General features: G+C 46.2%; 1 protein-coding gene across 1 annotated transcript in view; it reads left to right on the top strand.

Moving 5' to 3' along the window:
- The window catches only part of LOC110526396 (uncharacterized), a 183,659-nt gene that overhangs the window by 37,261 nt on the left and 120,950 nt on the right, over window positions 1–25,448 (top strand).

The following is a 25,448-nucleotide window of genomic DNA, read 5'->3' as shown; positions in this document are numbered from 1 at the left end:
GTTCAGGGTTATACTCTGACTATGGGGAAAGTCACATTCACATTCATAACTGTATAGACTGCTGACTGTGTGTGTGTTATGGATTGTCAAGGCTCATAGAATAAGCCTGGAGCTAGGCCGTCAGTGGGCTTGCAGGTGAGTTCAGAACAAGATAGGGGAAACAACCTCATCTGAGTCTTTCACTGGGAACAGCTAATCAATTTAAGATTGATTTACTCTCAGGCCCATGTATTGTTGAACTTGTTCCTGCACTGAACGATTGTTAAGATTTCCCCCAAATGTTATTAACTGGGCTTTTCATGCAAAATCAGCCGTATTCACTGTAGCTGGGCCTCAGGGTCGACACTGGAGCTGCTAACCACATGGTCTTCATTACAGATGAAATTGTCATGGAGACATCTGTATCACAGCTTATTAATCAGGTTTCATGCCTCAAAAACCTTTGGTTTGAGCACCTTGGCATTTCTCCCGTGAACAGTATAATGAGAACGGCAATTTTGGTGAACAGAAAGTTGCTTTTGTAGAAATTGGTATCCCCCTCCATTTCCCTGTAGACTCTATCCTGCGCTGTAAAGGAAGCTGACAGTAATTGAGTAACGGTGAATTATGAACTAAGACAATAAGAAAAAGGATAAATGTGTTTGTATTGGATTGTTAAAATAAGCCCAGGCTGAGTTTGGGAAAGGGTGTGCCTGTTGGCCAAGTCAACGTTCTCTTTGTCTCTCTGTGTAGCTGACTGCCCCAGACCTTTCAGTCATTTCATATTCACAGGAATGGAATGTGGTTGACCTTCAACAGGCAGCATTAATTATGAAACCCAAAACTAATCTGCTCATTCATTATAGCAGCCCACTGAAGATAAGCGCGTAGAGCCTACATACACTGTTGTATATTATTTGAACATGCTGGAAAGAAACTCAATGCCATTACACAATACTGAATGTAGCACATACTGTGTTTGCCTGTTGGGTTTGAATTGGCAGTGCTTTCTAAAGCTAGAGCTTAATTGGTGCCAGGTTGTTCTTGGCATTGGAATGTTTTTTGTTTTTGCTCAGTTAGTCAACATTTCTCATGAATGTGTCTGTCATTTTGACTGGTTTTGAAGTGTGAATGCATGTATTGTGTTCCTCCTTTGTGAATCACTCACAGATCGGGTGTGTGTGTGTGTTGAAGCTAATCGTATGAAGTGTGTGCAGACACCACCACCACAAGCCCCAGCTCCAACCTCAAACCTGTTTCCCCTTTTATGCGTCATTTACGGCCTGTAAACAGTTTGTTTAAAGCAGTTTATAGATGATTTCTAAGAGTTCCCCCAGCTCCCCCAAATGTGTGTGGAGTTAAACAAACTCTTACCTTAATAGACAGCCAGTAATGGGGCTGCTAGGAGTCTAGGACCAGGCTGTGGGCTTGGGGGAGAGCTGGCTGATGGAAGTGGTTTGAGGTACGGTTAGAGCTTGTGCCACAACAAAACCACTAGCACTCCCCAAGCACAGAATAATTTTAACTGATGAGTTCCTCATCTGTTTTCACTGTGTTGTTTTGTCTCTTCCTTCATTCAGTCTTCTTTCTCTGCTTCCAGATAAAACCTAGCCCGTCTTGGTCAGCGCATTAAAAGTTGTGGCGCCTCTTTACAAGATTGGCTTTAATCTTTTGCCTCTTCCTTGTCACCTCGAAACGTGTGGAGCCTGATATGATAATGATGTGGACCTGTCCATGGTATTAGAGTTAAGCTGGCTGATTAGGCTGCCCATCGATCAGTCTATCACTCAGTACTCCGCTCCATGCTGGCCAGACCAGGGCAGCTGGCAGGGAAGAAACACACTGCTGCTCTGAAGGACAGGGGCCACACACACACACACACACACACACACACACACACACACACACACACACGTACACAACAAAAAAAAAACTTATTTTTTTCATGAAGATGGACAGCCTTGAAGTTGCAAACTCTTTTGCTTTCATGCTAGAAGAATAATATGCTTGTGGCAATCTTTCAAATCTATTGAAAGCTCAAACATAGATAAAAAATGTGTAATACAATGTAGGTACGGAGTACAGTGTCCAGTAGCCATTGTGCATCTTATGCTTTTTCACACATAAAGGTATGCTGGTACAGTAGACATCCATTAAAAAGGGTTTGTTATTGTCTTTAAGAGTAGTGTAAGTTTTTACACTGGAGACATTGACCCTTCTTGCATTTATCCCTCATAATGGGTTTTCAGTTGCACATAGCTTTGAGTTTCTTCCATCTCACACTCTTCAAGGCAAGAGGCTAGAGTTGCCCGAATACCGAAACTTTAGTACTTTTTCAATACTAACTCATGAAAAATGGTGTTGTTACTTTCAGTACTTCTGTCAAAATGTGTCTCACAGATCAACTATCAGCGGCAGCCAATATCCCGTTATAGCGGGAGGCGTGCACCCCGCCGTGCCTGTTCCACTTAGCCTGCACTGGCAGTCTGAGCTGGATCATGTTAGGTCCCCACTCATGCTGCACAGAAGTTAACACTTGAATAATGTGATAAAGCATGTAGAAATGTAGAAATTGTTCATTATTGTTCTCAAAACAATGTCCAAACAGGCTAGAACACTTTACAATGCAAGAAGGTGCCGGTAGCTTCAAGCTTTGTAGACTAGCTTTCCTTACTAGATAACAACTAAAGATAACATCAATTCACTACCCTAGCACTTTGTTTGTGATAATATGCGAATGACAACGCAAAATATGCTGATTTCAAAGCTGATTGCCACTAAAAACTTTATTCATTCACTTATTCGGTCTCTCATGTCTCTTGCAAAGATTATCTATTGCCTTTTGGCTCATGAATGAATGAGCCAAATGGTTAAAGAAACAGAGCACATTTTTATAAAATAATCAACTTCTATGCAAATGTTGTTAAGTACAAAACAATACGATTGTCTGTAGCCCCATGAAATTAGCCAAAACAAGTGCAATAACTCAATGCATGCACACATTCCTGTCGAATATCAATTCACCTATATTGTGGATAAGCCTAGGCTACATCTTGAATTACCCAGTTTATTCATAGAGATAAAATTATTACCATTATGTTATGTAGTTAGATTGCTAAAAACTCATTGATAGTATGTATAATTGATTCATTAATGCATACATGGCTGTAATGTAATGATATTGAACTCAAAAGTTAATGTGTCTGGATCAAGTTCTGTGATTCCTGGCTAATATGCCTTCTTTGTGCCGTGTTATAGTCTTGGTCTCGTTTTGGTATGGAGTATTGTTATACTAAACCTGGTAACGGTATCTAAGTCAATTCTAGTATCGTGACAACACTACAATGGGCTTTACAACAATGTTGTGAGTAGACAATGCAGAGAGCTGATGGAGAATGGACAAACTGTGCTGTTTTGCTTTGTTCTGCCAGCACAAATGCATGAATGGAATTAACCTAATTTAAATTTAGCCTTGACTCCCAATGTGTGAGTCAATTATACAACACATTAGGTAATGTAGACAATATATTTTCTCCACACCTTGTTGTTCTGTAGGATCTGTAAAGCCAAGGCCTGCTGTGTATCCTGTAGTGATGGGGGAAAAATCTATACAGTTGCAAATCGGGATATAATTTTTGACGATATATTGTATAGTTTTGACAGTATTGCAGCATTATATTTGTTTTCAGAATTTTTTTCTCATGTCTCTCTCCTTTCCCTCTGCAGCTGCAGGTGAGCAATATGTTTGGAACATCGAATTGCAATACATATCGAATTGTGAGAATCGCAGTACATATTGTATCGTGATAATGTCGTATCATGAGGTCCCTGGAAATTCCCAGCCCTAGTATCCTGAGAAGTTTGGTTCACTGGTTCACCTCCATGAGTGTTTCTTCTGTTTCTCACCTCTCTGTCAGAAATGAATGGATTGTGGCTGATGTTGCAAAGGTAGCGACAATGGAGAGAAAGCACCATGGCGACAAAAGGAGAGAAAAACTAGAGAAATTATTCAGGAGTGATACATACCTTGTCCTCCCTAACCTTTTGGAGAGAAAAACACTTAGACTTTAACCTCAAAGAAAAGGTTTTATGTGTGGAAACAATGGTGTGTGCATAGCTGCCAGGAGTGGCTGAGGGTGAGGCAATGAAAGGTAGTGTGAGGGAGAGAGGTGCATGAGGATGAGGAGGAAGGGAAGGATAGAGAAGGGCGAGGAAGGGTGAGAGAGAGAGACTTCAATTCAGGAACAGAGTCATTAAGGTTCACAGCTGAAGAAAAGGCCAATTAAAGTTGAGTGTAGACCTACGTCTGGAGAAAAGCAGCGTTTGCAGGCCTTTTATCGGACCAGTGGGATCTCTCCCCAGTACACCTTGGGAATCATATCAACTTCCTGCCTGCCAACAATCCCAGTATCAGTCAGTATGGACAAGATGTTTTAATTCATTTTTACCCTAGCTCATGGCAATGGTGCTTCAATACAGCCCCATTAAACTAGCATAGTGTAGCTTATTTTAAACATTTAAAATAAACGTGTATTTATCTTGTATGGTGACATTAGGCTGTCAATTGTTGTTTACCTTTCTTTGTTTTATCATTCTCGTTTTTATGGAGTAACACAGAGGTGTTGTTCCAATGTACTGGACATTAGGGCTGGAGATGGGAGTTGTAATGCTACTGGAATGTTATTGGTTAGATGTTACTCATTTGTTCATCTATCTTACCGTACAGTAATGGCTGCTGTGGCCTACTGCCTGTGGATGTTAGAGAAGCTGCAGGCCCAACCTAGTCCTCCTAATCAGCCCTGATAACAGGGAGAGAGTGAATAACCCAGGGCTCAGGAGAGCCACAGTGACAAAAAGCCATTGTAAAACAAAGTGAACAGAGGAAACGCTGCCAGAGTACCATCAGGCTATGTTTACTGAAACCCCTGAGCATCTATTCATCTGTTCATCCCAAACTCCCTCCTCTTCTCCCAGGCTTCAGCACAACTGGACCCAGCTGCTCCCTAGCTGTGTGTAGACTAGCCTAGACCAGCCCTGCCCAGTACCTGCTGACTGACTGACTGATCACAGGGCTGGGTAGGGCGGGTGAAGCAGGTTTGAGGGAGATCACTTTCGTTTTTCAGATGAGTTCATCTGATTCATCATACAGTACTTAGAATCCCCCAGAACTAGAGCATATTCATTCTGTTGAGGTAAACAGGATGTTGAGTTGTCCCTCACACGCTCTCTGTATTAATTAAACACACAGATGGATGTTGCAGCTAATTAGAGTAAAATGGGGCTCTGTGAGGGATGAAGTAGGATTTCCATAGGCTGTGATAGGTCTTGTCTGTGAAGAGCAGTTCAACTATGCGAGGTGGAGAGAGGTCAAGTAGTATGGTTGTTGATATCTTATGTTTGTGTTCTAAGACAAGGTGTTTGGGTATTTTATAAGTTATTGTAAGCAGCATGGAACATGAAGAGGCATTGGGACTGTCTACTACTCTCCATTGTGTGTGTGTGTGTGTTATGGATTGGTTGTGTGTGGGTTTTTGTGTGTGTGTGTGTGTGCAGATTATAGCAAATCAAATCAAATTTTATTTGTCACATACACATTGCTAGCAGATGTTAATGCGAGTGTAGCGAAATGCTTGTGCTTCTAGTTCCGACAATGCAGTAATAACCAACAAGTAATCTAACTAACAATTCCAAAACTACTGTCTTGTACACAGTGTAAGGGGATAAAGAATATGTACATAAGGATATATGAATGAGTGATGGTACAGAGCAGCATAGGCAAGATACAGTAGATGGTATCGAGTACAGTATGTACATATGAGATGAGTATGTAAACAAAGTGGCATAGTTAAAGTGGCTAGTGATACATGTATTACATAAGGATACAGTCGATGATATAGAGTACAGTATATACGTATGCATATGAGATGAATAATGTAGGGTAAGTAACATTATATAAGGTAGCATTGTTTAAAGTGGCTAGTGATATATTTACATAATTTCCCATCAATTCCCATTATTAAAGTGGCTGGAGTTGAGTCAGTGTCAGTGTGTTGGCCGCAGCCACTCAATGTTAGTGGTGGCTGTTTAACAGTCTGATGGCCTTGAGATAGAAGCTGTTTTTCAGTCTCTCGGTCCCAGCTTTGATGCACCTGTACTGACCTCGCCTTCTGGATGATAGCGGGGTGAACAGGCAGTGGCTCGGGTGGTTGATGTCCTTGATGATCTTTATGGCCTTTCTGTAACATCGGGTGGTGTAGGTGTCCTGGAGGGCAGGTAGTTTGCCCCCGGTGATGCGTTGTGCAGACCTCACTACCCTCTGGAGAGCCTTACGGTTGAGGGCGGAGCAGTTGCCGTACCAGGCGGTGATACAGCCCGCCAGGATGCTCTCGATTGTGCATCTGTAGAAGTTTGTGAGTGCTTTTGGTGACAAGCCGAATTTCTTCAGCCTCCTGAGGTTGAAGAGGCGCTGCTGCGCCTTCTTCACAATGCTGTCTGTGTGAGTGGACCAATTCAGTTTGTCTGTGATGTGTATGCCGAGGAACTTAAAACTTGCTACCCTCTCCACTACTGTTCCATCGATGTGGATAGGGGGGTGTTCCCTCTGCTGTTTCCTGAAGTCCACAATCATCTCCTTAGTTTTGTTGACGTTGAGTGTGAGGTTATTTTCCTGACACCACACTCCGAGGGCCCTCACCTCCATCCCTGTAGGCCGTCTCGTCGTTGTTGGTAATCAAGCCTACCACTGTTGTGTCGTCCGCAAACTTGATGATTGAGTTGGAGGCGTGCGTGGCCACGCAGTCGTGGGTGAACAGGTACAAGAGTACAAGAGAGGGCTCAGAACGCACCCTTGTGGGGCCCCAGTGTTGAGGATCAGCGGGGAGGAGATGTTGTTGCCTACCCTCACCACCTGGGGGCGGCCCGTCAGGAAGTCCAGTACCCAGTTGCACAGGGCGGGGTCGAGACCCAGGGTCTCGAGCTTGATGACGAGCTTGGAGGGTACTATGGTGTTGAATGCCGAGCTGTAGTCAATGAACAGCATTCTCACATAGGTATTCCTCTTGTCCAGATGGGTTAGGGCAGTGTGCAGTGTGGTTGAGATTGCATTGTCTGTGGACCTATTTGGGCGGTAAGCAAATTGGAGTGGGTCTAGGGTGTCAGGTAGGGTGGAGGTGATATGGTCCTTGACTAGTCTCTCAAAGCACTTCATGATGACGGAAGTGAGTGCTACGGGGCGGTAGTCGTTTAGCTCAGTTACCTTAGCTTTCTTGGGAACAGGAACAATGGTGGCCCTCTTGAAGCATGTGGGAACAGCAGACTGGTATAGGGATTGATTGAATATGTCCGTAAACACACCGGCCAGCTGGTCTGCGCATGCTCTGAGGGCGCGGCTGGGGATGCCGTCTGGGCCTGCAGCCTTGCGAGGGTTAACACGTTTAAATGTCTTACTCACCTCGGCTGCAGTGAAGGAGAGACCGCATGTTTTCGTTGCAGGCCGTGTCAGTGGCACTGTATTGTCCTCAAAGCGGGCAAAAAAGTTATTTAGTCTGCCTGGGAGCAAGACATCTTGGTCCGTGACTGGGCTGGATTTCTTCCTGTAGTCCGTGATTGACTGTAGACCCTGCCACATGCCTCTTGTGTCTGAGCCGTTGAATTGAGATTCTACTTTGTCTCTGTACTGACGCTTAGCTTGTTTGATAGCCTTGCGGAGGGAATAGCTGCACTGTTTGTATTCGGTCATGTTACCAGACACCTTGCCCTGATTAAAAGCAGTGGTTCGCGCTTTCAGTTTCACGCGAATGCTGCCATCAATCCACGGTTTCTGGTTAGGGAATGTTTTAATCGTTGCTATGGGAACGACATCTTCAACGCACGTTCTAATGAACTCGCACACCGAATCAGCGTATTCGTCAATATTGTTATCTGACGCAATACGAAACATGTCCCAGTCCACGTGATGGAAGCAGTCTTGGAGTATGGAATCAGATTGGTCGGACCAGCGTTGGACAGACCTCAGCGTGGGAGCCTCTTGTTTTAGTTTCTGTCTGTAGGCAGGGATCAACAAAATGGAGTCGTGGTCAGCTTTTCCGAAAGGGGGGCGGGGCAGGGCCTTATATGCGTCGCGGAAGTTAGAGTAACAATGATACAAGGTCTTTCCACCCCTGGTTGCGCAATCGATATGCTGATAAAATTTAGGGAGTCTTGTTTTCAGATTAGCCTTGTTAAAATCCCCAGCTACAATGAATGCAGCCTCCGGATAAATGGTTTCCAGTTTGCAAAGAGTTAAATAAAGTTTGTTCAGAGCCATCGATGTGTCTGCTTGGGGGGGGGGATATATACGGCTGTGATTATAATCGAAGAGAATTCTCTTGGTAGATAATGCGGTCTACATTTGATTGTGAGGAATTCTAAATCAGGTGAACAGAAGGATTTGAGTTCCTGTATGTTTCTTTCATCACACCATGTCACGTTAGCCATAAGGCATACGCCCCCGCCCCTCTTCTTACCAGAAAGATGTTTGTTTCTGTCTGCGCGATGCGTGGAGAAACCCGTTGGCTGCACCGCCTCGGATAGCGTCTCTCCAGTGAGCCACGTTTCCGTGAAGCAAAGAACGTTACAGTCTCTGATGTCCCTCTGGAATGCTACCCTTGCTCGGATTTCATCAATCTTGTTGTCAAGAGACTGGACATTGGCAAGAAGAATGCTAGGGAGTGGTACACGGTGTGCCCGTCTCCGGAGTCTGACCAGAAGACCGCCTCATTTCCCTCTTTTTCGGAGTCGTTTTTTTGGGTCGCTGCATGGGATCCACTCCGTTGTCCTGTTTGTAAGGCAGAACACAGGATCCGCGTCGCGAAAAACATATTCTTGGTCGTACTGATGGTGAGTTGACGCTGATCTTATGTTCAGTAGTTCTTCTCGACTGTATGTAATGAAACCTAAGATGACCTGGGGTACTAATGTAAGAAATAACACGTAAAAAAACAAAAAACTGCATAGTTTCCTAGGAACGCGAAGCGAGGCGGCCATCTCTGTCGGCGCCGGAAGTAGAAAAGCAGCAGTTGGCCCTACAGTGTCTCCTCTCGGGCCCAGCAGTTGTACCTGTGGTGACAGGAAAAGCAGTCAGGTCGGTCCTCTTCAGACCACCTGTGTTCAACACCCACGTACAAACGCATACACACACAAGGAATAACCAAAGGTCATCATGATAGAGAAGCCATACCTTGGCTTGGGCCTATTTTCCCATTTATTTTAGACATATTAGTCTTCATTTAGTTTCACTCTCATTCCATATGGAGAATATTCTGCTCTTGTTCACAGGAGCGCTGAGTTTTTGTAGACTACCCTGGGTATAAACGCATGGATTATCTTTTGAAAGGTAATTAGACTTTCTCACTAAGTAGACTTGGAGACGTTTTCAGACCTCTGCTCCGCCTATCAAAGAACACAGGAATCTACATTACACAGCATTTTGCACGTCCACGGAGATTTGTAAGACATTTTACTACCTACTGTAGTGAAAGAGAGAGCCACTCAGCAAGGAAGAAGCCACTGCTCCAATACCGACATAAATAAGCCAGACTACGGTTTGCAACTGCACATGGTGATGAAGATCGTACTTTTTGGAGAAATGTCCTCTGGTCTGATAAAACAAAAATAGAACTGTTTGGCCATAATGACCATTGTTATGTTTGGAGGAAAAGGGGAGAGGCTTGCAAGCCGAAGAACACCATCCCAACCATGAAGTACGGGGGTGGCAGCATCATGAGGTGAGGGTGCTTTGCTGCAGGAGGGACAGGTGCACTACACAAAATAGATAGCATCATGAGGGAGGAACATTATGTGGTTATATTGAAGCAACATTTCAAGACATCAGTCAGGCAGTTAAAGACTGGTCGCAAATGGGTCTTCCAAATGGACAATGACCCCAAGCATACTTCCAAAGTTGTGGCAAAATGGCTTAAGGACAACAAAGTCAAGGTATTCGAGTGGCCATCACAAAGCCCTGACCTCAATCCCATAGAAAATTTGTGGGCAGAACTGAAAAAGCATGTGTGAGCAAACCTGACTCAGTTACACCAGCTCTGTCAGGAGGAATGGGCCAAAATTGACCCAACTTATTGTGGGAAGCTTGTGGAAGGCTACCCAAAATGTTTGACCCAAGTTAAACAATTTAAAGGCAATGCTACCAAATACGAATTGAGTGCATGTAAACTTCTGACCCACTGGGAATGTGATGAAAGAAATAAAATCACTCTGTACTATTATTCTGACATTTCACATTCTTAAAATAAAGTGGTGATCCTAAATGACCTAAAAAAAATGAATTTTTACTAGGATTAAACGTCAGGAATTGTGAAAAATGTAGTTTAAATGTATTTGGCTAAGGTGTATGTAAACTTCCGACTTATACTGTAACAAGTGGCTACTTGATAAAGAAAAGCGCTAATAAATATTAAATTGGGAAACTGTTGAAATTATGTGTCATGAATAATCTGTGGTGGAGGTATGGAAAACTCTTGAGCGTATGCATGTCCACCATTTCCTCCTATATGCAAGTGTGGGTGTATCAGTGTCTGTAGAAAGCCTAGGGCAACTTAAGAGTTAGGACATTTCCACAGAGATCACATGGAAAAGATCCATCAGACAAAGATACTAATTGGTGTGTGTGTGTGTGTGTGTGTGTGTGTACGGACAGGCACAGGGATGTACACCTAGCCAGGCGTGAGAGCAGTGTTGTGCGGCAGAGTGCTGTAATTTCTTTGATCATTTTTAATGGCCGCTCTTTCATGTGGGGCTGCGGCTCACACACATCTCCCTGCAGGTGTCATCTCATTCCTTCAGTTGTGGGATTAGTATGCGGCAGGCAATAAAAAGCCGGGCCATTACATTGTGCACATACATAATCTCAACACACCAGGATCATTACCTTTTCAAAGGAGGATATCAGCTCAGGATTCAGAGAGAAAGAAAGAGAGAACAAGAGAAATGGAGAGGAACAAAAAAAGAGAGAGAGAGAGAGAGAGAGAGAGAGCTATCAATCAGCATTGGTGATAGGTAGTGTCAGTGTGCACAGTATGAGACAGGGTGAGTTCCTTCCAAAGCCATGTTGATATTACAGATGGGTAAACTGCTCGGTGTCTGAGAGGAACCTCTGTGGAATAATAACACACTCCTCAATCCACTGTGTGGAGATTCATACATAAATTATTCAGCCATTTCACCTTTCCCTCCATCTTGAATGTGTGTGGGTGACAACTGGAGCATGAGCTAATCTGATAAGATTCTGACAGGGAGACAGAGGCCTACCGCAACCCACCACCACAAAACTGAAACAGAATTAGTCAAACCAACAAAACCATCCATCGCCCCCGACTTCTGAAACTTACCGCAGCACATATGCTTTAGCAATACACAGTAAAACACATTCATACACTGAAATGTAATTCTTACAGTAGGCTCAAAGATGGCCGCTGTATGTCTTAGCTTGCTGTGGGTGTCCTAACAGGCCTTAGCCCTCCATCTCCTCCCATACAAGACCCAGTTTCCTTCGGTTACTGGAAAGCTGTCTATGAGGCATGAGGGAACGTTCCCTGTGAGCCCCTCACAAACACCCAAACCTGTGTAAGCCTAGCAGACAGGTAAGAGGTCTAACAGCAACTAAAAAGCCATTTTTATGACATGTGAAATCTGTACAGAGCAGTCAACTGTTTCATTATTCATAGTGCTCAGGAGGCCTTCCTTCTCTCTGCTTGTAGAGAAACACAGCCAGCTCCTTTTACCTCAGCAGGCTCGTTCAGCTCTATCCTCCGAGGCAGCCCACTGAAACCAGGTGTAATTTACACTCCATCTTTATCTATTTATTTGGATCTCTATAAACCCTGGTCTGTTATGACCATTGGGCAGAGGCAGAGCTTCTCTCCAGGCCTCAGAGTGTCTAGGAGGATAAGCAGGGTTGAACCTGTGAGGCCACAAGGGTTACAGTGAATAGAAAGGAAATGTCTTATCACTTTTTGCTACCTCTAAACATGATGCAATACAACAAAGATCCCAATGTAATGGTCTTCCTCAGATACACTACATCAGATATACCCTAGGGGTACGTCCAATGCCGTCAGGGGTAGGCCAAAAAATAAAATATATTCACATTTTCAAACAGTCCATTTATATTTTCCAACGGGGCTATACAGTTGGGTTTATTTCTCGACTGAATAGGCTCGTTTCACTGCCAAAAATAAAATCTAGTGTTCAGTGAAATAACAACACAATGTCAAATATAGGTGGCCTAGTCAAATAATTAACATCCAATCACATGAACCGTTGCTCTCTCGCGGGAATTCCACAAACGTAGCTGCTGCTCATGTTGGTCTCTGTACTTGTACTGATGGAGAAAAAAAACATGACAGGGAGACATAGTGGAGTGGTAACGCACGTGCAAGCAGTTGGGTACACTGCAGCATCCTCCGAGAGGCTCTTGCTGCCAAGGGAATGCCTGACAGCTTGAAAGACGTTTTGGACACTACACTGAAAATGGTTAACTTTATTAAAGCAACTAGCCTACCTGGTTAAATAAAGGTGAAATAAAATTTAAAAAATTTAACTTGTGTATATTTTCTGCACTATGCAATGATTAGGGCAGTGACCATGTAACCCTTTTACAACATGCAGAAGTGCGCTGGTTATCAAGGGGCAAAGTATTGACATGTTTTTTTTAATTGAGAAACGAGCTGAGTGTTCTTCATTGACCATCATTTTCCTTTCTCTGACCGCTTGCTTGATGACGAGTTTCTCAGACGACTGACCTATCAGGGTGATGTTTTTTCTCGCCTGATTGATCTGAATCTAGGATTACAGGGACTCTCCGCAACTATATTCAATGTGCAGGACAAAATTGAAGCTATGATTAAGAAGTTGGAGCTCTTCTCTGTCTGCATTAACAAGGACAACACAAAGGTCTTTCCATCATTCTATGATTTTTTTCTGTGCAAATGAACTCAAGCTTACGGACAATGTCAAATGTGATATAGCGAAGCACCTGAATGAGTTGGGTGCGCATATACGCAGGTACTTTCCCAAAACAGATGACACAAACAACTGGATTCATTATCCCATCCATGCCCTGCCTCCAGTCCACTTACCGATATCTGAACAAGAGAGCCTCATCGAAATTTCTGTGAAGGATGATTGGTCAGCACCGTGAGCAGGTGGGCTGAGGTTCTGGGAGGTGGAGGATGTGGGCAGGGAGGGCAGTGGGGCAGTCTCTAGCTAGCACCAGGGACGCTGTGCCCTTGTGTGCAAAGTTCTGTGAAAATTCTATTTAATCAGAAGCCACTGCCAGATTTCTCTGGCATGAATTTATTTGCAAATTATGGTGGAAAATAAGTAAGTATTTGGTCAATAACAAAAGTTTATCTCAATACTTTGTTATATACCCTTTGTTGGCAATGACAGAGGTCAAACGTTTTCTGTAAGTCTTCACAAGGTTTTCACACACTGTTGCTGGTATTTTGGCCCATTCCTCCATGCAGATCTCCTCTAGAGCAGTGATGTTTTGGGGCTGTTGCTGGGCAACACGGACTTTCAACTCCCTCCAAAGATTTTCTATGGGGTTGAGATCTGGAGACTGGCTAGGCCACTCCAAGAACTTGAAATGCTTCATACGAAGCCACTCCTTCGTTGCCCGGGCGGTGTGTTTGGGATCATTGTCATGCTGAAAGACCCAGCCACGTTTCATCTTCAATGCCCTTGCTGATGGAAGGAGGTTTTCATTCAAAATCTCACGATACATGGCCCCATTCATTCTTTCCTTTACACGGATCCGTCGTCCTGGTCCCTTTGCAGAAAAACAGCCCCAAAGCATGATGCTTCCACCCCCATGCTTCACAGTAGGTATGGTGTTCTTTGGATGCAACTCAGCATTCTTGGTCCTCCAAACACGACGAGTTGAGTTTTTACCAAAAAGTTATATTTTGGTTTCATCTGACCATATGACATTCTCCCAATCTTCTTCTGGATCATCCAAATGCTCTCTGGCAAACTTCAGACGGGCCTGGACATGTACTGGCTTAAGCAGGGGGACACGTCTGGCACTGCAGGATTTGAGTCTTTGGCGGCGTAGTGTGTGACTGATGGTAGGCTTTGTTACTTTGGTCCCAGCTCTCTGCAGGTCATTCACTAGGTCTCCCCGTGTGGTTCTGGGATTTTTGCTCACCGTTCTTGTGATCATTTTGACCCCACGGGGTGAGATCTTGCGTGGAGCCCCAGATCGAGGGAGATTATCAGTGGTCTTGTATGTCTTCTATTTCCTAATAATTGCTCCCACAGTTGATTTCTTCAAACCAAGCTGCTTACCTATTGCAGATTCAGTCGGCCCAGCCTGGTGCAGGTCTACAATTTTGTTTCTGGTGTCATTTGACAGCTCTTTTGGTCTTGGCCATAGTGGAGTTTGGAGTGTGACTGTTTGAGGTTGTGGACAGGTGTCTTTTATACTGATAACAAGTTCAAACAGGTGCCATTAATACAGGTAACGAGTGGAGGACAGAGGAGCCTCTTAAAGAAGAAGTTACAGGTCTGTGAGAGCCAGAAATCTTGCTTGTTTGTAGGTGACCAAATACTTATTTTCCACCATAATTTGCAAATAATTGTACCTAAGATGAAAATTACAGGCCTCTCTCATCTTTTTAAGTGGGAGAACTTGCACAATTGGTGGCTGACTAAATACTTTTTTGCCCCACTGTACCATTGTACCTGTTTCCTCAAGCATCTTCACATGGTCCTTTGCTGTTGTTCTGGGATTGATTTTATACTTTTTACACCAAAGTGCGTTTATCTCTAGGAGACAGAACGCGTGTCCTTCCTGAGCGTTACGACGGCTGCGTGGTCCCATGGTGTTTATACTTGCGGATTATTGTTTGAAACAGATGAACATGGTACCTTCAGGCGTTTTGGAAATTGCTCCCAAGGATGAACCAGACTTGTGGAGGTCTACAATTTTTTTTCTGATGTCTTGGCTGATTTTTCTTTTGATTTTCCCATAATGTCAAGCAAAGAAGCACTGAGTTTGAAGGTAGGCCTTGATATACATCCGCAGGTACACCTCCAATTGACTCAAATTATGTCAATTAGCCTATCAGAAGATTCTAAAGCCATGACATAATTTTCTGGAATTTTCCAAGTTGTTTAAAGGCACAGTCAACTTAGTGTCTGTAAACTTCTAACCCACTGGAATTGTGATAGAGTGAATTATAAGTGTAATAATCTGTCTTTAAACAGTTTTTGGAAAAATTGCTTGTTTCATGCACAAAGTAGATGTCCTAACTGACTTGCCAAAACTATATTTTGTTATCAAGAAATTTGTGGATTGGTTGAAAAACAAGTTTTAATGACTCCAACCTAAGTGTATGTACATTTCTGACTTCAACTGTATTTCAACATATGGTTTGAATCTTTATTCATCTGAATAGGTGTTTGTTTCTGTCATGATAATTGAATTGTGTTAAGATGTTATTGGAGCTGAATGAGTGAGGTAAGCCTATCCTTTTACAAAATACTAATGCTGGCTTATCTACTGCTGATATGAACTTCAGTGAATCTTCTTGTATAGAGTTGCTAGTCAGAGCCTGATATCATGTGTAGACTGTCAATGACACTCATGGGGCCTATAGGTCATAGCTGAGCTGTGTAGAGTCTATTCCTTCTCTTCATGTCTGGTTTCAGTCCATCTATCTTTCTTGTTCTCTCTCTCATTATCACTTTTTCATTGTACTACAGCAGTGTCTTTCTCTGTCACTGTATTTATCTGTCTCCTCCATTACCCCCCCTCCTCTCTTCCCCTCTCTCTCTCTGTCTATCTCCCTCTCCTCCTCTCTCCTCCTCTTTCTCTCTGTCTATCTCCCTCTCCTCCTCTCTCCTCCTCTCTCAACTGCTCCCTCCTCTCTCTGTCTTTCTCCCTCCTCTCCTCTCTCCTCCTCTTTCTCTCTGTCTATCTCCCTCTCCTCCTCTCTCACCTGCTCCCTCCTCTCTGTCTTTCTCCCTCTCCCCCTCTCTCTCTCTGTCTATCTACCTCTCCTCCTCTCTCACCTGCTCCCTCCTCTCTCTGTCTTTCTCCCTCTCCTCCTCTCTCCCCCTCCTCTCTGTCTTTCTCCCTCTCCTCCTCTCTCCCCCTCCTCTCTCTGTCTTTCTCCCTCTCCTCCTCTCTCCCCCTCTCTCTCTGTCTTTCTCCCTCTCCCCCTCTCTCTCTGTCTTTCTCCCTCTCCTCCTCTCTCCCCCTCTCTCTCTGTCTTTCTCCCTCTCCTTCTCTCTCCCTTTGTCTTTCTCCCTCTCCTCCTCTCTCCCCCTCCTCTCTCTGTCTATCTCCCTCTCCTCCTCTCTCCTCCTCTTTCTCTCTGTCTATCTCCCTCTCCTCCTCTCTCCTCCTCTCTCAACTGCTCCCTCCTCTCTCTGTCTTTCTCCCTCCTCTCCTCTCTCCTCCTCTTTCTCTCTGTCTATCTCCCTCTCCTCCTCTCTCACCTGCTCCCTCCTCTCTGTCTTTCTCCCTCTCCCCCTCTCTCTCTCTGTCTATCTACCTCTCCTCCTCTCTCACCTGCTCCCTCCTCTCTCTGTCTTTCTCCCTCTCCTCCTCTCTCCCCCTCCTCTCTGTCTTTCTCCCTCTCCTCCTCTCTCCCCCTCCTCTCTCTGTCTTTCTCCCTCTCCTCCTCTCTCCCCCTCTCTCTCTGTCTTTCTCCCTCTCCCCCTCTCTCTCTGTCTTTCTCCCTCTCCTCCTCTCTCCCCCTCTCTCTCTGTCTTTCTCCCTCTCCTTCTCTCTCCCTTTGTCTTTCTCCCTCTCCTCCTCTCTCCCCCTCCTCTCTCTGTCTTTCTCCCTCTCCTCCTCTCTCCCCCTCCTCTCTGTCTTTCTCCCTCTCCTCCTCTCTCCCCCTCTCTCTCTCTGTCTATCTCCCTCTCCTCCGCTCTCACTTGCTCCCTCCTCTCTGTCTTTCTCCCTCTCCCCCTCTCTCTCTCTGTCTATCTACCTCTCCTCCTCTCTCACCTGCTCCCTCCTCTCTCTGTCTTTCTCCCTCTCCTCCTCTCTCCCCCTCCTCTCTGTCTTTCTCCCTCTCCTCCTCTCTCCCCCTCCTCTCTCTGTCTTTCTCCCTCTCCTCCTCTCTCCCCCTCTCTCTCTGTCTTTCTCCCTCTCCCCCTCTCTCTCTGTCTTTCTCCCTCTCCTCCTCTCTCCCCCTCTCTCTCTGTCTTTCTCCCTCTCCTTCTCTCTCCCGTTGTCTTTCTCCCTCTCCTCCTCTCTCCCCCTCCTCTCTCTGTCTTTCTCCCTCTCCTCCTCTCTCCCCCTCCTCTCTGTCTTTCTCCCTCTCCTCCTCTCTCCCCCTCTCTCTCTCTGTCTATCTCCCTCTCCTCCGCTCTCACCTGCTCCCTCCTCTCTCTGTCTTTCTCCCTCTCCTCCTCTCTCCCCCTCTCTCTCTCTGTCTATCTCCCTCTCCTCCGCTCTCACCTGCTCCCTCCTCTCTCTGTCTATCTCCCTCTCCTCCTCTCTCCTCCTCTTTCTCTCTGTCTGTCCCTCTCTCCCAGGCAGATCTCTCTCCTCTGCAGCGTGTCCATTTTGTGTGGCTACACAGTGTGAACCAGGCAGCTGCTCTTATCAGTGGGCCCAGTGTGGAGAGAGAGATGACATTTTACTGCAGCCAGTCAACCGCTCCGCTCCTCATAACACGTTCACTCTCCCTCTCAGAGTAGAGACACGCTGATAAATGCAATTTAATTTCCTTTAGAGGCCCAGAATAATACCCCTTTGCTTTGTTAAATGGCCGCTCTGAAATGGCAACTGCTCCTTAATGTGGCGGCAGAGTCAACACATGCAGAAATGATGAGGACGGAACATTGATGACAAAGGAGAGTGGAGGAATGGAGAAATGGCTTTGGCCCGAGATGCAAAGCAGTTCTGAATTCTTCTCATTGTAAATGATTTTTGTAGCAAGCATATATTATTTGATTTATTTTCCGTCACGAACATAGAGCGCTCCGAAGCTTAGAAAGATGGTTATCATGGGGAGCCATTTTATTAAAGGATTCCTCACCACTCTTCTGCCCCCTCCCTCCCTCCCTCAGCGGTCCATTTTAGAGCCACGCGGCATGGTTTGGTGGGTAATTTCACTGCCTTTTCATGTGTCGGAGGGTGAGGAGGAGTCCTCCATTAGGTAGTGTCTTCTTGTGATGTATGCGCAGAAAAGCAATCTGATGTTTATTCATGACTTTCAAGGCAATGCCTCAGCTAAGCCTTCTGATTTCCTTTTAAGGAACAAAACTACATGAGATTGAGACTTCCGCTTAAAGGCACAGAGACCCATCTTAGACCCATCTTAGAGCCATCTTAGAGCCATCTTAGAGCCATCTTAGAGCCATCTTAGAGACATCTTGCAGCACTTCTCCCTTCCTCTCTGTCTCTCTCATCCATCCCTCATTTTTCCCCCCATCTTCTTTTAAATTCTCCCCCGATGTTATTTCTGTCAGCTTTAATTTACTTGACCCTCAGAAAAAAAAGATCACTTGGTTATTTCCCTGTTATTCCACCGGCTGGCTCCCCATCCGCCTCTGTACTTTGTTAAGGACTTGAAGAGATGAATTTGGAGAGTTTTCTTAGAAGGGCAGCATGTTAATGAAGCAGCACCACCATGAGACTAAATGGCCTTTTCTGGCCTTGCACACAAGGGCACAGCGTCCCTGGTGCTAGCTAGAGACTGCCCCACTGCCCTCCCTGCCCACTTCCTCCACCTCCCAGAACCTCAGCCCACCTGCTCACGGTGCTGACCAATCATCCTGTACAGCTCTGTAGTAAATCGCCAAGGCAAGCTAACGGCCGGTTGTTCACAATACATTTAGTCTCCAAACCCAAATGAGCAATAAAGTAACCATAATTTGAAAAGCTAGTCCCTATTTGTCTTGTAAATTACTTTTTAATGATAATCAAGCCGCATCCATCCATCATGCCAGCACACACCCATGCAGTTCTGTGATGGGACTCCTCCAATGACCAAATGGTGTCTATTTGTAATCCCAATGACCAAATTGCAACAAAGCATGGTGCCTTTACAACAGTACATGCATCATCGTTTATGGGGACATGTATACATATGTTTACAACATTGAAGCTTATGGAAAGCAGGGCGCTGGACTGACGTGTGTGTGTGTGTGTGCGCGTGCCTGCGCGTGCGTTAGATCCATGGCCTCAGCGCCAGGAGGGAGTAGCCACCTGTCACTACTAGCAGGGCTGCTGCATAGCTCCTAAATGGTGGCTCTTAGAAATGGGGGGTTGGATGGGGGGCCCTGGGATCCATTGTGCAGCTCAGACCCCACACAGGAACATATACAATAGAGGATATACAATAGAGAACTGGCTGCACTTGTTAAACACTAATGTTGAGCACTGTTTGTTTTGTGCAGGCCACACAGCATGTAGCCCAATGCTCACATGAACCATTGAAAGCCCCAAAGCACCCCAACGCCCCCCTTCTTCACCCCCCCTCCCATGTTTGTTGGGAGCAGCTTATGCTTATTAACATGAGCCCAGTTGTATTTTCGGGCTGACCATAGAGGTGCACTGGAGCATGAGTGACTCCCTTTTGGACTTAACATATGTAATGTTGCACTAATCAACACGCGGCCCGGCGTTGAGCCGTGCATATTCTAAACTGATATTATACATAATGGAAATGTGGCGACCGCTGCAAATGCCAAAGAGAGCAAGGGAGCAGGGAGAGAGGGAGAGAGCGAGGGAGCAGGGAGAGAGGAGGGAGCAGAGAGAGAGCGAGGGAGCAGAGAGAGAGCGAGGGAGCAGAGAGAGAGAGAGCGAGGGAGAAGAGAGAGAGAGCGAGGGAGCAGAGAGAGAGAGCGATAGAGCAGAGAGAAAGCGAGGGACCAGGGAGAGAGCGAGGGAGCAGGGAGAGAGGAGGGAGAGAGCGAAGGAGCAGGGAGAGAGCGAGGGACCAGGGAGAGAGGAGGGAGATCGAGGGAGCAGGGAGAGAGCGAATGAGCAGGGAGAGAGGAGGGAGAGAGCGAGGGAGCAGGGAGAGAGGAGGGAGCAGGGAGAGAGCGAGGGAGCAGGGAGAGAGAAGGGAGAGAGCGAAGGAGCAGGGAGAGAGCGAGGGACCAGGGAGAGAGGAGGGAGATCGAAGGAGCAGGGAGAGAGCGAGTGAGCAGGGAGAGAGGAGGGAGAGAGAGCGAGGGAGCAGGGAGAGAGCGAGGGAGCAGAGAGAGAGCGAGGGAGCAGAGAGAGAGCGAGGGAGCAGGGAGAGAGCGAGGGAGCAGGGATAGAGGAGGGATAGAGCGGGGGAGCAGGGAGAGAGCGAGGGAGCAGGGAGAGAGGAGAGGGAGCAGGGAGAGAGCAAGGGAGCATGGAGAGAGCGAGGGAGCAGGGAGAGGAGCGAGTGAGCAGAGAGAGAGGAGGATGAGAGCGAGGGAGCAGGGAGAGAGTGAGTGAGCAGGGAGAGAGGAGGGAGGGAGCAGGGAGAGAGGAGTGAGGGAGAGAGGAGGGAGAGCGAGAGCTGGCGTAACCGACTGATTGTGGGGCTGTCAAGTTGATTTGCATGAAAAAGGGTGGGCTAATTGCAACATTTAGCTGCAGCGTGGTGATAATACAGAACAGGATTACTGAAGGACACAGAGGGGCTTTTATTAACGCCAAGGATTTCCTGGGGTTTGGGAGAGACGCACCACCACCTTCTGTTTCTGTATGAGCCATTCACAGCTACCACTCACCTACTGTCTGGCAGCCGTGGCATATCCATCACAACACACACACACACACACACTGTCTGGCAGCCGTGGCATATCCATCACAACACACACACACACACTGCCTGAATCACCGTTTCAGCACCCGCTGCTCACCAGTCAAACAGCCACACCATATTTACGTGTCATTACATTGACCAGCTCTGCAGAGATGGAGAAAGTAAAGTTAACTGCAGTGAAGGGCTAAGGCTGCTGAAAAGTGTTGCATGGGGGGAGGAGGTGTTGGGGTTGCTAGAGCTGCCGAAGGCAAGCCTTCTCTTTCTTCTCTTTCTTTAATAATAAATGATGGATGTGTCAAATTAGAAAACAGTGCTGAGAAAATCCAATTCAGTGGCGAGCTTTGGAAGGAGGGCATAAAGAATAAGCAGTGGACTTCTGTATTAAAGGTCTTTGTTTTGCTTCAATGCTCACAAAGGGGCCGCTGGTGTATGATTTAACATGCCTGGTGAAAATGGGCTTTATTATGTACCATTAACAAATCAACTAGGCCCCACCCAGAGTGGATGTGGTGGGGCTCTCAACAAGTTGTCGGTGGCCTTTCCTCACTACGTATTGATTTATAGACCATACTCATCATCACATTGGGGTGGAGGAACATGATTTAGTGTGTGTGTGTGTGTGTCTGTGCTTGTGAGGGGACGGGCGTTAGGACGTGGATCAATGCTTGGTAAAGCCTGTGGATCTGGTCATTAACCATTTGTTATCTCTCTTCTTAACTCTTATCTTTCCACAGACTTCATTCCTGTTTATTTCTCTCATTCATCTCTCCACCCCCCTCAAGTTCAATTAGTTACCTCTCATTCTCCATCACCCACTTTGGTACCCACGATTACTCTCTCGTAAACCTCCACCCTTCATCCCTCTTTCTCCCCTCACTCCCCCATCTTTCGATCCTGTCTCCCACTCAGTCTCCCCTGCCTCCCCGATCCTCCTGGTCTGCTGGTCTTTGTGATATGCATGGTCTCTTTGTGATGGCAGGAATCTGGCTCTAATGAAGCCAGCATGACAAGAGAGCAGCAGCAGTCAACCAGGAGGATGTCTGGCCTTTCACTTGCTGAACAGAGGGATTGGCTAATATCCCTGTCCACCACATTTAAAAAAAGAATAGGAAAAATAGACATTCCTTTTTAATGAACCGTTTCCTCTAGGCAGGGACGCAAAGGAGGCAAATCCATAAAGTATGGAGAAATCCAAATGGAATAATAGCGGTGTTAGTTGTAAAAGACACATTTCCTCTGTTTGTTCTCGCTGTGATCGGCGTAATGCTCCAGATTGGCACTGAAAAAAAGGGTTCATGCTTTTGGCCTTTGGGACGAGGAATGAGGAGGTCTTCAAGGTCCTCTATGGCGTCTTTTGTGCCAATCATTTAAAAGACTGGACATGAGAGAGGAACAACTGCTGGAGTTACAGTCCAACTCCCCTAGCAAGGGGAGGGTTAGTAGCTAAGTTACTGCAGCTTCACCCAGCTATGCTACTCTCTTTATGAGTGCATATGAACATGATTCCCTGCAGTAGGAAGGACATTACTTGCACACACACACATGCACTCGCACCCACTCAGGTGTCAGGTAGGCTACACTGCCGTAAAAAGCAGTGTTTCCCAGTAAAGATGGCCATATATTTCACTGCGGCGTGAAAGTGTTATTCTAGGTCGGATTCACAAGTTCAACACGGCTGGTCTGTAGACTGCCACAGCTGTAGGGATTATGTGTGGTTTTTATCTTTGGTGTTTGGCTTTATATTGAGGAATTTTATATGCTTGTGATTTTTTTTTTCATTACAATGGCGAGTTTAAAAAGGTTTGGGTTGGATGGAGGACAGCTCAGAGTAGTACATGTTAGTTTTATTTGCGCTGTGGCCTTGTATGAATGATTCGAGCAGTGTTCAACTGGGCCTCGTGCGTATAGTGTTTAAACAGCTACAGATGCAGGTCTGTGTGCCTCAGAGAGCCTTTGTTTAAGTTGGCTACCTCTTTTGGGCAGTTTCTCTAACCTCAGCCGCGGGATTTGCCAAAAAAACGGAAGAAATGTCTCTTTCGATCCAATTAAGTCTGTCATTGCCCTTTAGCAGTAAACTGTGGAGGCAGCACATTTTTTTCTCAGCCAGCAGAGGTCATATTGCTATGCGTCTCCCAGCCTAAGTATTCTTATGAGCGGCCCTCTTGCCTTTTTCTCATCTCATGGGGAGTTCTCTGCCGACAGGGTTCTCCTGACAGGAACTGTACATTCTGTGCAACACATAACTTGGAGTGCTTCCCCGTGTCGGTTTGAGCGGCTGAGTAGGCAGGACTCCATTATTATTAGGTCTTATTAGATCAGGGCTGCAGTAGATCCATTAGGCCAGGGTTAGGCTCACCTCTGGGATGGACTCTGGCTGGCCAGCATGCAGCTCTGCACTGGGCCTCTGGCAGCTGTTGGGTGTCAATGACAGAGAGAATATGGTAGAATCAGCATTTCCATTGACTGAAACAGCCATGATGGGAGGATGTAGCCTAGGTGTGCCTATGAGCCAGGGCACACTAGTCAGGGGGGTGAGGTAGATTCTATTTGGCAGCTTTATACCAGAGAGAGCTCATAGACACCATAGAAAGAATCCATGGTAGAATCCATGGCAGGGGGTTGTGGTGGTTGTGGTGGTTGTAAAAGCTGTGGTGGAGGTGAGTTGGGGAGTCCGTAGTAGACAGTGGGATTAGTAGTGGTGGCTGAAGCTGTGATGATGAGTATGTATAGGAGGGAGACAGTAGTAGTGGTAGATGAGATTGTACAGTAGCAGCAGCAGCATGGGGACTACAGGCAGCCTGCTGCTGTAATGAGAGAGTGAGCTGTCAGAGACACGCGTGTAATGGCTCCCCTGCCAGCCGCCCGGTTCAGGCCCTATGGGATTCAGCACAGACACTCAGTTTCTCTCTCTCTCTCTCCCTTGCTCTCTCTCTTAGGCCTGATCAGAGACCATGTCAGGCCTCTCATATCCTCCCAGCTGCTGTCTTCTTAGCTCTCTCTCACACACACACACACACACACACACACACACACACACACACACACACACACACACACACACACACACACACACACACACACTATCTCTCTGTCACCTTCTCACTGGGCACACAGACAGAGGATGGACATTCAGGTAGTACATCTACCAGGCTCTCCTTTCTTCCTCCCCTTCAGTCAGCCTGTGTGTACTGTACACCTCCTCTCAGGGGAGTCTATTCCCAGTGAAGAGGGCAGGCAGCAGCTTCACATGGGGCCAGCCAGTATAGTCATGCTGTGATGTCACGGTGTCTATATTTATATCTCTCTCTGACAACCACTCTGCTGTAAGCACTGCTCTGCTGCTGTAGCACATCCATGGTCAGCTGACTACTACTGTACACCACCTCCTGCTAGTCCAAGATCATTTTCACTAGGCCTCCCTCCCAGTCACTCATTAAGACCAGATGGGGAGTTGAGATGTTGCTAAGGTATAGATAGTCTACTGTACGAGTTACAACTTCCAGTATGAATACTAGCTTGTACTGTATGATGGCCCAGTTCAGGGATATCTATTGCTCTCTGTTGATGTTGAGGATGCAACATGCATTTCAGGATAATTTTCCTACTGTTCTAGCAGAGGAATGGAGTCTGAATCAGACCCTCCCCAGCCTCATCTATAAATGCCCCCCTACGCAGCTCCACGGTTATGACAGTCATTTGGTCATTCTGCTAATAACATCCTCTACCCAACTTTAAAGGCGTATTATCATATTGTGCAGGATGATTGACAGTTGACCTTCACGCTAGTTTATATTAAGCCAGTGAGACAGTGCGGGTCACCTCGATCGCCTCAGTGACCCCGTATTAATACTAATCTGATAGAATTACCAGGAACCAATTAATGTGCAGGCCTGGACTGGGCAGCGGTTCAAGAGATAGTGTTAGCTCTCAGCTGGGCCTGAGCTGCAGCACACACACAGGGTTGCAGATTTAACAGTAGGCAGCGTTCCCCGTAGCCGCACGGCGTAGTGTGACAGGCCACAAGGTGAAGCGGTGCTGCTGAGGAAATGTTTAGGTGAGGTTCCAGTGCCCCTGTTTGGCCTAACGAACACTCATTAGTCAGAGAGAAAATGAGGGAGAAGAGAAGAGTGGTTAGTAAACCAGGAGTTCCGTTTAGCTGTGTGTATTAACACTACAGGCATGGTGGAGGAGGGTTGTCGAGGGCTCTTTGGGTTGTGCTGGAGAGCATCTGAGTGTATCAGTCTATTTGAGGTGCAGACACTCTCACTCAATAACATCAAGCATGCTTACCTGCTGTCTAATGCTCATGCTAATTTGCTTATTTTAATATCCACCGATTTCTCTTTCAGCCCCTGTGAATTACAGATGGCAGTGAATTACAGATGGCGACACAGTGACTCTGTCCCAATGATTCCCACAACGTATTCTGGGAAATCCAGGTCTAGGAGGCTAGAGGCTGTGGGTTGTTGTGGGGGGACTCCCCTGGATGTAAGGTAGACTGACCATGTACCATTTTACCCTGCTAAGGCCCACTGATCCCAACAACCTCTACAGCCATTATTAACAGTGTTGAACAAGGTTAGCCTGAAGAAGAGTGAGAGTCCTGAAGTAACAGTGTTGGGACAGAGCCTGATACCTGAGAAGGCCTGTCTGGTTGTGAATGGTCATCAGTCACTGGGAGGATATAGTCACATTGTC

This window comes from Oncorhynchus mykiss, chromosome 6, assembly GCF_057628025.1.
Source record: "Oncorhynchus mykiss isolate SJ-2025 chromosome 6, ASM5762802v1, whole genome shotgun sequence".
NCBI classification, from domain to species: domain Eukaryota; kingdom Metazoa; phylum Chordata; class Actinopteri; order Salmoniformes; family Salmonidae; genus Oncorhynchus; species Oncorhynchus mykiss.
The sequence above is the reverse complement of the archived record's forward strand: the minus strand, read 5'-3'. Positions and strand labels throughout refer to the sequence as shown.